Source organism: Gopherus evgoodei, chromosome 5, assembly GCF_007399415.2.
Source record: "Gopherus evgoodei ecotype Sinaloan lineage chromosome 5, rGopEvg1_v1.p, whole genome shotgun sequence".
NCBI classification, from domain to species: domain Eukaryota; kingdom Metazoa; phylum Chordata; order Testudines; family Testudinidae; genus Gopherus; species Gopherus evgoodei.
Window position 1 is genome coordinate 136313039 of NC_044326.1, and position 17183 is coordinate 136330221.

Consider the following 17183-nt stretch of genomic DNA (forward strand, 5'->3'; position numbering starts at 1 on the left):
ATGCATGGGGTGCCAGCATCGCTGACCTCAACTGTTCAAACACCAGGAGTCAGGCCCTAAAAAAATTGGCGAGGTTGGTTTAAAAATAATGAGATTTTTCAAAATAATATGTCTTGGATCCTTTTTATTTGGACTCTGGATTTTCAGCCTTTACATTTTTTTCCCGCTAGCATGAGGTTCTGAAACTGGCTTTTTTTTTTTTAAACTTGTTAGCTGAAGTTTTGTGGTATTTCACATGACTGCAGGAGTTGAGGCTTTAAGGAAACACCAAATATTGCCAAGCTTGTAATGAAATCACAAATTGACAACACTGGGGTTCCCGCTGAGAGTTTAAATCTGAGTTCTCTGTGGCCTGCCTTCTTGCTTACCTTACTGACAGTTAATATATACCATAGATGATATATCGTACTTGCATTATTTATTCCACAACATTTGTTGGCTAGCTTTGAGACAAAGCCCAGTAAAAGGTCTGGAAAACCTTTCTAATCAATATTTCTGGAAATCCGAGTGATGCCAATTAAGCAAGCAAAATTAAATGATCAAACTGCTAACCTAGTCCAGCTTGACAAAGTGCCCTTTTGTCTATAAAAGTGTGATTGTTAACACACTGTAATTAAAAACAGCAGGCATAATGACACTTACTGAAAACATCCTTTCCATCTTCTGCTGGGCAGTGTTGTAAGTAGGGGTGTCTGGAACTATTGGTGTCGATTGTATCCTTTTCTTAAACGGGAACTGCAGAGTTTGGTTCACATGATTTATCAGCTTTTCAGATTTCCTTTGAGATACACGGTTTGTACAGATCCTGAAATTCCAGAGATGTGAGGCAAGCTACACTGGCTGTTTTAAAAACCCATATCCTAGGGTTTAAAGACCCAAGACTCCCCGTTACCTGACACAGTCTGTTGGGGCTGGGAGGGAGGTAGATGATATAACCTTCCCCTCCAACTACTCTGGTTGTGATGTTTACAGGCTGGTCCTTTAAGTCTGGATTTTTCTGGCTAAACTTCTTTTCCAAAGAATTAGCTCTTGATTCTGTCTTGCTTTCTCCCTGCTTCAATCACTCCCACCTAGGGAAAGAGAATGCCACTTGTCTATAAAATGCTACCTAGTCAGCATGTTTGCACCCCCTTTCGCACTGGTGCAAATCATGATGCAAGGTGCAGGACAACAGAGAATCAGACTCTTCATTTTCAACATTTTTTTTTTCTGCCTTGTGGAGACTTGTAGCAGGGTGGTTTCCCGCTCCTGCTCTGAGGGGCTTAAAACTGCCCAAGAGAGGGCTGTGGCTGGGGCAAGAAGCCTGGGTTGATTGGGGAAAGTAGGCCCAGCTGGCCCCTATGGGAGGCTGTGAGCCGAAGCTCAGGCAGTCTCTCTCTGTTTGTAGAGGGAGATGGGTCTGGCTGCAGGGAGCTGGAGACAGGGTACCTGAGTGGAGCAGGGCTGGGGAAAGGCAGAGGAGCTGGGGAGCCCCAGCCTGGAAAGCCCCAGGCTGTGGCCTGGCATTGGGCTAATAGGTACTGGGGGTTGCAGAGGGCAGCCCAGGGATAGGGCAAGGCAGCAGGTCCAAACCCTCCTTGCCAGTAATGAGTAGGCTGATACTGCAGTCTGCCCCAGGGCGCAGGGGCTAGACGATGACTGGCAGTAGCCGTATACTGAGGTGAGGTGGGGATAGTGGGTGGGGGCTCCCCGGGGAGGGGGAGATCCAGACTGTGGGGGTACTGCCAGGGGGCAGCACCAAGGCAGAGAGGCACCGGGGTCCTGGTAGGACCATGGGGGCCAAGAGGCAGCGGGACACTGGCCTGCAGAGGGCGCTCCGGAAACTGGAGAGCTAATTCCTGGAAGAGACCAGCAGGAGCTGCTGCAGGGGTGAGTCCACATCACTACAAGACTATATATGACGCTAGAAATATATTGATATCCAACATGGTGTCTTCTGTGACTCTTGGTCTATTGAGGCTAGGGTTCCTATGAGTAGGGATTCCCGCCCTAGAGTTAGGGGTCCTATGGGTAGGGGACTTGGGGCTAGGGCTACAGTTCCTGTGGTGAGGGGTCTTGGGTGTGGGAGGGGGCTCTGAGCTGGGGTGGGGGGTGGGTGCAGGCTCCAGGAGGGAGTTTGGGTGCAGATGTGGGTTTGGGGTGTAAGCACCAGGTGGCGCTTATCTCAGGCAGCTCCCAGGAAGCAGAATCATGCCCCTCCGGCTCTTAAGCTAATGGGAGCTGTGGAGCTGGCGCTCGGGGTGGGGACAGCATGCAGAACACTGTGGCCACCCTCGAGCCAGAGGGACATGTTGTCTGCTTCCCAGGAGCCGCACAGAGCTGAGCAGGGAGCCTGCCAACCCGGCTGCACCATCAACCAGACACCTGGTAACCCTAGTCCTGAGCCCAAGTGTGGTTGCCTGATACAGCAAGGCAGAGTGGCCTCCCTCCCCACGTGAGAGGGATGGACCACTACAGCTACCCAGCAATCTTCCATGGATCTGCTAAGTGCATTCATTGAATTTACTGGTCTCCATTTTCTGACACCGCTATCGCCAACCACTGCATGTGGAGAGGAGGGTTTCTCTGCAGATGGCCCATCATGGTGCCAGGAACTCCAGAGGAAGAGTTGGGGATGCACAAAGGTCATGGCAAAGAAGAACAGGACATGCAGAAGGAGAAGAGCCTAGAGGGACTCTTTGAGCACCAGCACTATGTGCTTTACAAAACCCTCCAACCCCAAAGCCTGCCTCTCACTGTCTCATTTACACAGGAGTGAATGCCGCCTTGTTCCTAGAAGCCATTTGATGTCCGTGTGACAGGCTGGTGGCATTTGAAGCTTGCTGGAAAAAGGTCAAGCAGGTTCTGGTGATTCACTGAGGCTGGTGGCTTATTACTGCACCCAGAAGTAGGGGACATGTTGTGTGGGCTGAGCAGGAAGGTGAGGAGCAGCCAGGCCTGTGGAGAGGTGGTGGTTGTTAAGGTTAATTCTACAAAGGGTTTATCTCTTCACAGCTTGTGGGCTTTGTTCTGGAATGGGGAGGGAGAGGCATCTGCTCCCCTTCCCTACCAGGCAGGGAGCTGGGGGCATGGGAACTTGCATAGAAAGTGAGTGTCAGTAAGACTGAGAATGTTGGCATCCATCTCCAGGAGTTGGCACACTGCCGACAAACAGTGCTGCAGACACCCTGGCACTAGTGTCAGTCAGTACATCAGAAATGTCTCTTTTTCAAACGGCTTGGGGGAAAGATTGCATTGCATTCAATTACACAGCAGTTGTGTTCATGTGTGCCTTTTATGCATATGAGATCAGCAAGTGGGTGGTTGGAAGTGGCTTTATTTTCTAGCTTTAGAATGTATACTCCTTAGTATATATCTATCGTATGGTTTCAGAGTAGCAGCCGTGTTAGTCTGTATCTGTAAAAAGAACAGGGGTACTTGTGGCACCTTAGAGACTAACACATTTATTTTGAGCATAAGCTTTCATGGGCTACAGCCCACTTCATTGGATGCATAGACTGGAACATACAGCAAGAAGATATTTATACATATGGAGAACAGAAAAAGGTTGAAGTAGCCATACCAACTGTAAGAGGCCAATCAATTGAGATGAGTTATGATCAGCAGGAGGAAAAGAAAACTTTTGAAGTGATAATCGAGATGACCCATAGAAGGTGTGAGGAGAACTTAACATGGGGAAATAGATTCAATTAGTGTAATGGCCCAACCATTCCCAGTCTCTGTTCAAACCTAAGTTAATTGTATCTAATTTGCATATTAATTCAAGTTCAACAGTCTCTCTTTGGAGTCTGCTTTTAAAGTTTTTTTGTTGTAAAATTGCCACCTTCAAGTGTCACTAACCACTGTCACTGGTTAGAGAGGTTGAAGTGTTCTCCCACTGGTTTTTGAATGTTTTAATTCCTGATACCAGATTTGTGTCCATCTATTCTTTTACGTAGAGACTGTCTGGTCTGGCCAATGTACATGGCAGATGGGCATTGCTGGCACTTGATGGCATATATCATGTTGGTAGATGTGCAGGTGAACGAGCCCCTGATGGCGTGGCTGATGTGATGTATGTTTCTCAGCATGGATCTGTAGTAGGAAATCACTGTTTTCCCTTCAGCATCCACACTGGGCTGTAGAAAAAGGCTGAATATTGGTCTAGCTTAACAAGCCAGGCAAGTCTGGCTGCTAACAATGCAGATTTAGAGGCAGTGTTGTCCAGTGGGTAGGGCACTAGCATGGGAATCTGGGGGAGCTGGGTTCTGTTTCCAGCTTGGCCACAGACTTGCTGTGTGGCCTTGGGCAAGTCACTTCATCTGCCTGTGCCTTTGTTTCCCCTCCCACCTCTTGTGTGTTTAGATTGTAAGCTCTTCAGGGCAGAAATTGTCTCTTACCATGTATTTGCACAGCACCTGGCCTGATCCCAGTTGAGGCTTCAGGTGCTATTGTGTTATAAATAGAGAAATTTCAGCTCTGGGAAGAACAGGTGGTGATGCTATGTACATGTAACAAAGATGCTGCTGCTCTTAGACAGTTTTATTGACAGCTTGGAGACTAGTTACTGTAACCGTATTTTCCTTCCACAGTCACCTCTTATGTCTGTGTGTTGCTGCTTGCCTAGTATGTGTCCTGTATATGGGAGGGTGAGGAAGAGTGTTCCTCTGATGCTGCTGTCAGAGGAGTCTATCGTTTCATTTATACGCCTTGTCTTGCTTATGAAGATTTGGTCACCCTGCCGATTCATTGTGGGACTGTTTGTGTGCAGGGCACAGACATCAAATGGCAGTTCTTTTTGTTGGCACGCTATAACACAAACAGACCAAACACCAGCGCCTAGGAGGGAATGTGGCATTGGGGAAACTACTCCTTGCCACTTCAGGGGGAAGAGCATGACAGGACAAGAAAATACACAAGCCATTAAGCGTGGGATCTTCAATGGCACAACTTGCCTGTCCCTAGTGTCAATGGGAGCAGAGTGAGGCCAATCCTGAGAGCCTATGAAAATCTCACTTTAAAAATGTGGAGGGACATTTTCAAAAGCACCTGTGGGATTTAGGAGGACACATCCCATTGACGTTCAGTAAGAGGTGCTCCTAAATCGCTTAGGTGCTTTTGAAAATGTCCCTTTTTACTAATAGGACACATGCACTATAATTATGGTCCCGCTCCTCCAATCTATTATGCAGCAAGAACTTTATGTTCATAGGCTATCTTGCTGGAGTTACTCACCTGCGAAGTCCCATTAACATTTCTCAGATGTGTGTTTGCAGGATTGGGACTTATGAGTCCAATCCTATTCCCATTTAAGTGAATGACAGAACTCCCACTGAGTTAAACAGGATTGGGATCAGGACTGGAGGAGTGGAGCTGTAGTAATAATCATAATCATAATAATTAATACTAAATTATTTAATTATAATACTCATCCCTCACTCTTATCTTAGTGCTTTTAGTCAGTAGATCCCAAAGCGCTTTGCAAAGAAAGTCAGTACCATTATCTCTGTTGTACAAATGGGGAAACTGAGGCATGGAGAGGTGATTTGCCCAAGGTCACCCTGCAAGTCAGTGGCAATAGATCACGCCAACTTTCCAACATTACATTGTTCTTATAAATGGGAATTGCATTGGTCAGCTGTTAAGAATATGCTGAAGATAGGTTTTGCTAAGGATTCCTCATAATAGCAAGCACCACATTTCTCAGCACTATTGCCTGGCTGAGGGTATGCTTTGCCATGTTCCCCACCAGGACAGGAAGGGAAGCAAGGCCAATATAATTAGAAGTTGTTCAGAGTTCAGACTTGTCTCCTGTTGGTTTGCCTGCAGCAACATTAGCAGGGACTTTCATGTTTGGCTTTTTGTTTGTTTTTTAAGCTGGGGTTCAGGTCTCTCCAGTCCTTGATGTCAGTACTTTTCTCAGAAGGATAATCAATCAGCTCCAGATTTATGTCCATTAACAACCACCACCAAGCTTCCAGACTGCATCTGAGGCCTAGCAGTGGAAATATTTGATCAGAGGTTTGCTTAAAGAAATGTAAAACGCTGTCATTAATGACTGCAAATAATGCTGTAAGATAAAGGATGGCTTCCTTCGATAGTCTAAAGGAGTAAAGAGAGATTCCACAGGAAATCGGTATGCAGAGAAACTTATTAATTGGAATGATTGAACTGATGTTTAGAAATAATATTGCAGTGCACCAGGGTAAAGTTAGCAGCAATATTTACAAAAGTTACTTGTTAATACAAATCACTTACATTTAGGGATGCCACCTTTCTAACAGCTGGTAACTGGACCCTCAAGGCCCCTTCCCTGCTCCGCCTTTTTCCTTTCCAGTTAAAAAAAAATGGACATCAGGGTTTGTCAAATGGCACCTGGGCACACAAGCCAAAACCCAGACTGTCGGGGTGAAAACCGGACGGGTGGCAACCATGCTTATAGTATGCCGTAAGTATGTACCGAGCTTTACTGACTCCAGCCACTGGATCTGCAGTGGGGATCCCTGAACCTATGGGGATTCCTACTGACTTCACCAGGGTTCAGTGCAAGTCTAACAATCCCCCTGCAGGATTGTAAACTGTTTGAAATGGGGAGCAAATCCTCTTGAGTGACGTTGGGCATGTTACTTAGCCTCCCTGTGCCTCAGTTTCCCATCTGTACAAGGAGGGTAATAGCACTGTCCTACCCCACAGGAGTGTTGTGAGGATGAATACATTAAAAAAATCAGAGGTGTTCAAATCCTACAGTGATGAGGCCATATAGTGAAATCTTGTCTGATTGTCCAGAAGGGTTTTTGGTGACATTTTGCAAGACTAAACATGATTTCTGGTGGCTCGCATGAAGAGGTTAAAAGCCATTTTCATGAATTTTGGAAAAGCTGAAGGAAGAGGCACCCCAACTCCATCAGCCAAAGTACATGCCCTGTCTGGTTAGGGACAGAGTTTTTGGTTGTTTTGTGAGTTTTAGTCCATCTCTGCCATGCAGTGGCTTTGAGAGTGCTTTGCACTTACATAGCGCTTTATAAAATAACGCTCCACAATCACCTTATGAAAAGTTAAGGCCAAATCACTGCATTTTTAGAGATGCTGAGCAGCTGCAGTTCCAATTGACTTTGTGGTTTCTCAACACCTCTTCAAAGCAGAAGACTCTTTTTGTATATTTCTAAATAGTGGAGGGGCTCCGAAAATGGGGTTTTCCCTGTGGAAAATTTTGAGGAAGCTAAAGAGAGAGGTTTTTTTATTTGAAATTTTCCAGGAAAATTGTGGCATCTTCCACAAAAACAAAACAACCACAGCAAAAAACTCAGAAATTTTTGAGCCAAAAATTGAAATATTTTGATACTGAAATGTTACCATGGTGCCTTATGTGAATTGTAGTTCAAGTGCCTCATGCTCCCAATCACCTCTATAGGTTCAGCTTCCTGTTTGGACTACAACTCCCATGATGCACTGCTTAATCTTGGTCTTAACTCAATGTTTTCTGAATATTTTTTGATTAAATTTATGAAGACCTTGATCCAGCAAAGCACTTAAGCTTGTACTAAACTTCAAGCACATGAAGTCAACAAGATCACTAGCCTGCATAAACTGAAGCAACCACTTAAGCCCATTGTTGGATCAGAACCAGAGAGTTCAACCCAGTGTAGGGCTGAACCATACTTTTGTCTCTTGTCATGCAATCAGATTCACATAGGAGGACCCTTGCACTTGTGCAAAGACCTATCGGCATCAATGGGGCTTCTGTGAAATCAGTGCAAGATCTGGGTGTTTATTTGCTTCCCCCCCAGGATTGTAGAGCGTTTGGTGGGGCTGAAAGGAGTGATATTATACTTTTTCTTTTCCCTGTACTAAACTTTTGCCAGGAACATAAGAATGGCCATCCTGGGTCATACCGAAGGTCCATCTTGCCCAGTATCCTGTCTTCCAACAGTGGCCAGTGCCAGGTGCCCCAGAGGGAATGACCAGAACAGGTAATCATCAAGTGATCCATCCCCTGTCGTCCATTCCCAGCATCTGGCAAACAGAGGCTAGGGACACCATCCCTGCCCAGCCTGGCTAATAGCCATTGATGGACCTATCCTCCATGAATCTATCTAGTTCTTTTTTAAACTCTGTTATAGTCTTGGCCTTCACAACATCCTCTGGCAAAGAGTTCCACAGGTTGACTGTGCATTGTGTGAAGAAATATTTCCTTTTGTTTGTTTTAAAACTGTTGCCTATTCATTTCATTGGGTGACCCCTAGTTCTTGTGTTATGAGAAGGACTAAATAGCACTTCCTTATTTACTTTCTCCACACCAGTCGTGATTTTATAGACCTCTATCATATTCCCCCTTAGGCATCTCTTTTCCAAGCTGAAAAGTCCCAGTCTTATTAATCTCTCCTCATTCAGAAGCGGTTCCATATCCCTAATCATTTTTGTTGCCCTTTTCTGAACCCTTTTCAATTCCAATATATCTTTTTTTGAGATGGGGCGACCACATCTGTACTCAGTATTCAAGATGTGGGTGTACCATGGTTTTATATAGAGGCAATATGATATTTTCTGTCTTCTCTCTCCCTTTCTTAATGATTCCCAACATTCTGTTTGGTTTTTTGACTGCCACTACACACTGAGTGGATGTTTTCAGAGAACTATTCCCAATGATTCCAAGATCTCTTTCTTACCCCATCGTTTTATATGAATAGTTGGGATTATGTTTTCCAATGTGCATTACTTTGCATTTATCAACACTGAATTTCATCTGCCATTCTGTTACCCAGTCACTCAGTTTCGACAGATCCTTTTGTAGTTCTTCACAGCCCGCCTGGGACTTGAGTAGTTTTGTATCATCTGCAAATCTTGCCATCTCACTGTTTACCTCTTATTCCAGATCATCTATGAACAAGTCCCTTTTAGCACAGAGTGCCAATCCTTTTGACCTGCTGAGAGTTTGCAGTGCAGCATGTACCTAGTTTAATGCCACTAGTGTTTTGATAAATGTGATGGAATTGAAAATTAGATCTACTGAGTATTTATATGACTTTTAGTCAATTTTTTAAATATATACCAAATGGATCTGTTTTAAAGCTGCCTCCCCAGGCAGATTTATGGATGCATTTGGAAAGTAATAGTGCCATATAATGATTATAAAACTATATAAAGCATTTTATTGTTCATTACCATTACTGTACATTAATTCACTATTATCTTCTAATGCATTGGCAGTTGCAAAAACTAGTCCCCATGGCGAAAGAAATATGAGCAGACTGAAATCTGATCTCATTTGGAGGGTAGCTATTTTTGCTAAGAAAACACTACTGCTCATCTTCATATAAAGGCAAATCCAGCCTCGCTTCCCCAAGTTCCTGGGTGCAGAGGACCCAGATACAGCAGAAAGGATGTGGGTTTTACCATGTGAGGGAGAGGGACCAGGATGCAGGGACTGTGCAGGGTGCGCGCACTCCATGTTGGCTCAGATCTCTGTGCTCTTACCTGGGGTGGGTTTGGGACAAGGCAGGACTTGCTCAGGGGCTAGCAGTCTTGCAGATACACAGATCCAGCAGCCTTTGCCCACATGCTGCTGGTGTGCAGGAGGCAGGGACGCTATTATGCATGAAGAGCTGCAATGGAGAAAAAAGGAGAAGCATGTGTGATGGGCTGGGTCCCCAGGGGTGTCAGCTGGTGTGTTGGGACGCCACTGAGGCAGACTGTTCTGCCAGCCTGGGCCCCCTTTTACCTGATCTTTCTGGGCTAGACTCCCCAGCCTTTTCCAGCCAAGCACACAGACAGGGGCACACCCAGCTGCACAGAGACACACAGATCCGCTCTGGGAAGGATCATCTTAAGGGGCTTGCCACAGCACCCAGATGGTTACCCCCACTTGGAGAACAAACCCAGAATTATATGAAATTCACCTCTTCCCTCCATGTGGAGGAGGATGTGTGCAACTTCTCACCCCTGCCCCCAGTAAGAAATCACATCAACTGGGTTCTATTCTATAAGGGCAACAGAAATAAATGGGTTAACTATAACAGTGTAATTTAAGTAGTTAAGGAGATAGCAGACAGAACAAGGCAGATTACTAAGAAAATAAAACAGAGCTCGCAAACTAAGCTTAATACACTAAAGAAACTGGTTACATGCAAGTTCTCGCTCAATATGTGGTTCTAATAATCTTCACAGGCCAGATACTCTTCCAGCCTGGGTCCAGTTCTTTCCTCCAGTTCAGTCTTAGGTCATGGCTACACTTGTGGTTGTAGAGCGCTTTGGGTTAAACAAGTCTTTGGAGAGCACACCAGGGAAAGTGCTTCAGTCTGTCCACACTGTGCAGGAGGCACAGTGCACTGGCATGGCCACATTTGCGGCATTTGCAGCAGCATTGGGAGCGGTGGATTATGGGCAGCTATCCCAGCGTTTAAGTGGCTGCAACGTGCTTTTCAAAGGAGAGGGATGGGGTGGAGTGCGTTGTTTGTAGGTGGGGGGAGAAAGAAAGTGGGTTTTTGGAGTGCTGAGAGTGTCAGCACACTGTCCTGTAAGTTCAGATCCCCCTAGTCCCCCTGCCTCTCACTCACTCACTCAGTGACCGTTTGCTTTGCCCCGTTGCAGATAAGCAGCGGCTGTCTGAAACAGAGCCCTGAAAAGGCACTTCCGCATTCCTCAGCTGATTTCACAACAAAGAGAGGAGAGGCCACTTGGCTTAAGGGGATTAGGGGGCGTTTCCAGAGGTCAACGAGAGCGCAGTAATTTAACTCCTCATTTACAGCGAAATGTCTCACCCAATACGCAACAGCTGTTAATCCTCCTGGGGAGGTGGAGTACCAGGAGCGCTCCAGCCAGGGAGTCAGAGTGCTCTCTGTGCCTTGCCAGTGTGGACGGGGAGTAAGGTAGAGTGCTCTGGGAGGCTTTATTGCAGTATAAAGTACCAGTGTAGCCAAGCCTTTAGTTGTTTCCACCAGTCATCTCCGGTGTGGTATCTGGGGAGAACTGATGACCTGGGTTACCTCTCCCTACTCTTACATAGGATTTGCATAAGGTGGGAGTCCTTGGTTTCCTAGTTTGACCCCTCCACCCCATGATGAGCTGCCAAAATATTAACAACCAGTTCCCTCCTCCTCACCCCACAAGGGGGTCATGCTCCCCCCAGGACTCCTGCCCCATCCAACTCCCCATGTTCCTTGACAGCACCCCCCAGGACCCCTGCCCCATCCACCCCCCTTCCCTGTTCCCTGACTGCCCCCTGCTACCCCATCCAACCCCTTCTCTCATTCCTGATGGCACCCCAGGACCCCTGCCCCATCCAACCACCCCTTCTCTCTGTCCCCTGACTGTCCCTGGAATCCCTTCCCCGACTGCTCCTCACCGCCCCATCCAACCCCTGCTCCTTCCTGACTGCCCCCCGGGACCCTTGCTCCTGTTCAATCCCCCTGTTCCCTGTCCTCTGACTACCCTGACACTAATCCATCCCCCCAACTCCCCTGCCCTCTATCCAGCACCCCCTCCCTACTCCCTGCCCCCTTACCGTGCTGCCTGGAGGTCAGGGCTGGACCCGGGGGCCGGGCAGGAGCCGTGCCGCCTGGCCAGGGTCGGGGCCTGACCCAGGGGCCGGGCAGGAGCCGCGCCACCTGGCTGGGGTCGGGGCCAGACCCGGGGGCCGGGCAGGAGCCTGGGGCCCTCCTCCCACTCGCGCCCCTGCCCCAGCTCACCTGGGGGAAGCCGCTGCTTCCTTTTCAGCACTCCCAGGCTTCCCACCCAAACAGCTGATTCGCAGGAAGCTGGGGAGGGGGAGGAGAAACTGGAGGAGCATTCAGAAGAGGAGGCAGAGGCAGAGTGAGGTGAGCAGGGGCTGGGGGAAAGGCAGGGAGCTGCTAGAGCTTTTGTTAAATTTAAAAGCTCTTTTTGAACCAGTTGTTCCTGACGAGACAACTGGTTCTAAATGGGCTTCTAAATTTAACAACCGGTTCCCGTGAACCGGTGGGAACCAGCTCCAGCTCACCACTGCCTCCCCTCCAGCTTCTCATGGAAAAATACGGAGTTCAAGATGGGTTCTGATATCAGGTAACATGGTCACATGCCTCTGTAGGGCCCCTGTAGCCATTCTTCACAGGCCGACCCACAGGTTCACAGGAAGGTTGAGCTCTTTTACAGTCCATTGTCCTTGCTGATGGTCCACGCGCCTTGTCTGGCTTGTCCATTGTTGTACCTGAAGGGTTAGCAGTGGGTGTCACCCAAAGTAGCATAGTTGAAATACAGATACATAGTCCATGTTCCTAACTTCAGATATAGAAATGATACCTGTGTACAAATAGGATAATTGCATTCAGTAAATCATAACCTTTCCAGTGAGATCTCACATGAGCCATCTTGCATAAAGTATATCTCAGTTATGTCATATTCATATTATAAGCATATTTTCATAAAGAATGTGGAATGACATGTCACAGTGTGGCCCAGTGGTTAGGGCACTGACTTCGGATGTGAGAGAGCTATGTTGAAATCTCTGCTTTGCCACAAACTTCCTGTGTGACATCAGGCAAAGTCACTTAGCCTCTCTGTACCTCAGTTTCCTACCTCTAACACAGGGATAATAATGCTTTGCTCCCTCATAGGGGTACTGTGAGGATAAATGCATTGCAGATTGTGAAATACTTTGAGATCCCCTGAGGAAATAGACATTATTAAGGAAGATTCCTTTCGCAAGGAAGCAACAGCTGAATTTGTGCACTCATGGCTATGCATGCATCCAAGTAAGTTGTCAGATTTTCAGAGGACCCTCAGTACCTTGGGTGCTGCTTTGAACTTTTTTTGAAAATCTGGCCACGAAAGTCACAATGGGAGCTGCTGGGTGCTGCAATCTTTTGGAAACCCAGCTGCAACGGTGATTGCTGAGCACCAGAAAAGCTAGCTCAGAGCTCTTTAAAAATGAGATGCTTATGGCCTGAACCAGTGCCCACTGAGATAAAGAGAAATAACTGCCTGTGACATCAATGGATCTATAGGGCCCAATCCCGCAACCCTTACTCAAATTGGCAAGCATGTACATGTAGGCATAGTTCTACTCACGTCAACGTTGACCATGGGAGTGATGTGGTGAGGTTTGCCCAACCGTTGCATATACCACACGTAATTAATTCGTGTGCTGCGCATCCCACACCTTTATGGACCAGGAATTCGCCTGATATTTATGCCTAGACCAAATGCAAATGAAGCTGTAGTTTGAATTCCTAACTCTGTGTTTCCTTCACAGTGAAATGAGTGTAATCCTGAATACCTCCTTCTGAAATCAGCAGTGCAGTTTTTTCAAATGCATCCAGGCATACAGGGGCTACCAGATAAGATTTCTCATGGTCAGCCGATGATAACATTTTATTGAATTCGTTCATGGATTAAATCCTCTCAGCCATGACAATTAAATAGGAAAAAATATGCATGCCATTTACAGGGGTAATATTTAATCAGAAATAGATAAAACATGAGTCATCGACTCACAAACAACCCCAGTCTTGATATAAATTCAATTAAACTCATTCCAGCTGTTCACAGCAAAGAAAAAATGTATTGCTTTTTGCACCCACGTGGCAACAGCAAATGAACCTGGGTTACTTCCAACAAAAGTTCTGGGTTTCTAAAATGCTGTGGGGTTTGCTTGTTTTGAATGCCCATGGCACTCTTTATTGGAGCTGAGTGAGGAAAATCAATTAGCAGCCCTGGGCCAGACTCCCAGCTACGGGGGCAAGTGGCAGGTTGTGAACGTGGCATCAAACTATTAGAACTTGCTGGGGCTTCTGTTTGCAAAGCCAGTTCCCAGGCATATGTCAGAGTAGCTGGTGCCCAGCTGTAATTTACTGCAGCAACCAAACAGGAATTATTTTGGGGAAGTTCTATGGTCTGTGTTATGCAGGAAGTCAAACTAGATGATCAGAGTGGTCCATTCTGGTCTAAAAATCTATGAATCTAATCATTAATTCTTGCATGAAGAACAGTAGCTGTGGCTGAATTAAAGCAGATCTTTTAGAAAAACATCTGATCTTGATTTAAAAATGGCCGGTGATGGAAAGTCCACTGAAATGCTTGCCAAGCTGTTCCTTGGGTTAGTTACCCTCACTTTTAAACATGCGCCCCTTATTTCTAGTCTGAATTTGTCTAGCTTCAACTTTTAGCCTTTGCATCTTGTGATACCTTTGTCTGCTAGATTCAAGACACTTCTATTATCAAATTTGTTCCCCATGTAGGTACCTATAGACTGTGATCAAGTCACCCCTTAACCTTCTCTTTGGTAAGATCGAGCTCCTTGACGCTTTCACTGTAAGGTATGTTTGCCAATCTTTTAATCATTCTTGTGGCTCTTCTCTGAACCCTTTCCAATTTATCAACATTCTTTTTGAAATGTGGACCCCAGAAGCTGGACACAGTATTCCAGTCAGCATACAGAGATAATATAACTTCCCAACTCCTATTTGAGATTCCCCTGTTTATGCATCCAAGGATCGCATTAGCCCTTTTGGCCACATTGTCACTCTGGGACCTCATGTTCAGCTGATTATCCACTATGACCCCCAACTCCTTTACAGAGTCACTGCTTCCCAAGATAGAGTCCCCCAAGCCTGGCCTATATTCTTTGTTCTTTGTTCAGTGGAGAATCAGGCCCTCTCTGTTTGGCAAGTTAAATTACTTGATCTGCTGTAGCCCAGCTAAAATTTTACTAGAGGCATGTAGGATATTATGATGGTGGCTGGTGTGGGAAAACTGGCTTTGAAATTACGTTTCCTTTTGAGAGAAAACAATACATTATTTTCTCCTGTGATATTAGCAGAAGTTTGAGTTTGAAATTATTCTCTTTCAAGGAAAAAAAAAGAAAAATAATAGGTAAAGAAGACTCAGATTCCAGACCCAGGGGCTAGATTGTGTGGCTAAGGCGCTAAAGTGGGACTCAAGAGATCTCAGTTCAGTTTTCAGCTTTGCCAAAGACTTCTTATATCACCTTGGGCCTCAGTTACCCATTTATAAAATAAGGTTAGTAATTCTTTTGTCTACTGAAGGCCTCATTAAACACCCATTGACGTCAATGGGAATCTTTCCATTGATCTCAATTAGCATTGGATCCGCACTGTAGACTGAAAACTGTGAAAGAAACAATTTTATATTTATTTGTATCGCCCCTAGAACATTGGGCCCTGATCTCAGTTGGGGCCTCTGGGTACTAATGTAACATAAATAATTAGGAATAAAATGTCAGTTTTCACACTATACTTTATCCCATTTTACTTTGAACTCTGGAAGAGTAAGCAGTAGTATTACTGTGGAGTAATTTGTCCCATTGTGTGTGTGTCAGTGTGTGGTAGGGAATAAGTAACATGTTACACACTCCCCTTTTCAGAGTGTCAGGAGTAGCCATTGTTAGACAATCCAAGATTTGCATTAGGAAACACTGAAATGCTTTATACCAGAAAAATGGACAGTGCTGAGGGCTTGAGATCAACGATACTGCAATTGATGCAGCAGGTGTTGATTTGGTGGGTCTAAGACCTGCTAAAATGATGGCAGAGTGCTCTCCCGGTGACCCTGGTACTCCAGCTCCCGGAGAAGAGTAAGGTAAGTTGAGCGGAGAGCGTCTCCCGTCGATGCAGTGCAGTGAAGACTCCGGGGTAAGTCGACCTAAGCTATGTCGACTCCAGCTACATATTCACATAACTGGAGTAGTATAACTTAGGTCGACTTACCCCCGTAGTGAAGACAAGGCCAAAGAAACGAAGACATGTACTTGCTTGAAAAGGCTGCGTATGTTCCTAAGGCTACATCTCCACTACCGCAGTAAGTCGACCTATGCTATGCAACTCCAGCTATGTGAATAACGTAGCTGGAGTGGACGTACCTTAGGTTCACTTACCACGGGGTCTACGCCGCAGGGGGTAAACGGGAGAAAATCTGTCTATTTATCTTACTCTTCTCGTCAGGGTATAATACAGCGGTTGACTGGAGAGCGATCAGCAGTTGATGTTGTGGGTCTTTACTAGACCCTCTAAAGTGACTGCAGGTGGATCGATCTCAGAGCATCAATCCCTGCTGTAGTGTAGATCTGCCCTAAAAATGAGCTGTTAGGATAGTCTTTCATCCCAGCCCCAGCAGATAAAAGCTTCTCTTTCATTGCACAAGAAGACCTGATTGAAAGCAGGGGAGACTTTTTTTTTTTTAACTGAGTTGCTATGGTGAGGGAAAGGTAGAAAGAACTCTGAATTTTTCCCAAAATTGAAATTGCTCTTCTCCTGATATTGGCTATTTTCTGATATCTATACATACTACCTGCTTTGAAAGGAAGGGGTAAGTGAATCTTCACTACAATGAGCGATAGTCTTCTAAAGCCAATGATCCAATTTTTTGCGAATGGCTCAGCTGGTGGCATCACTTGGATAAAGTTCCAGTTTAAGCAAAGCAATCTCGGTAGGCAGGAATGAATCAAACAGAGACTTGCAGACTCTTAACATTTTAATGGCAAAACAAGGGCTATATTTTTCAGGGTCCACATGGAAGTGATCATGAGGAACTGAAGATTCTGACGTAGATGAAATATGTGAGTTGCCACAAATGTCAATAATGAAAAGGGACCGCTTTTGTATTTAACAACCCACATTTTATTCTTGTTGTTCAAACTGTTAGGGTTGTACAACTGTCACAGAGAGGAGAATCTGCCCTCCAACAGGGAAGTGTTAGAGAAGGAAGGTTTCCCAAGAAAATGCCATGCTTTGCAAATGAGAACGAAGTCATAGAATAGAATCATAGAATATCAGGGTTGGAAGGGACTTCAGGCGGTATCTAGTCCAACCCCCTGCTCAAAGCAGGACTAATTCCCAACTAAGTCCTCTGTTTAGTCACATGCGTTGCCTGCCAGTGGGCCCCACCCCTGACCCAGAGGAGTGGGGAGAAAGGAATGTCTGATCATGCAGATGTTTGACAGTAGTCAGGAACCAAGTGCAGAATTAGAAGGCTCAGACGTCAGACTCTTGCCCTCTGCTGGGCTCAGATGGCCTGAATGTTCCTCTGCTTTGTACATCCCTGGGCCTAGGGACTCACATTGAGAGGAAGTAGGGGATACAAGAGAAGAGAGCTTATGTTTTTTTTTTCCAAAGTTAATTCACCAGTTTTAATAAATTAGTTAGTTACATTGAGTCACTCTACCAAATGCTTTACTAAAATCCACAGATGATATATTTTATTGCAGAAGGTAAGGA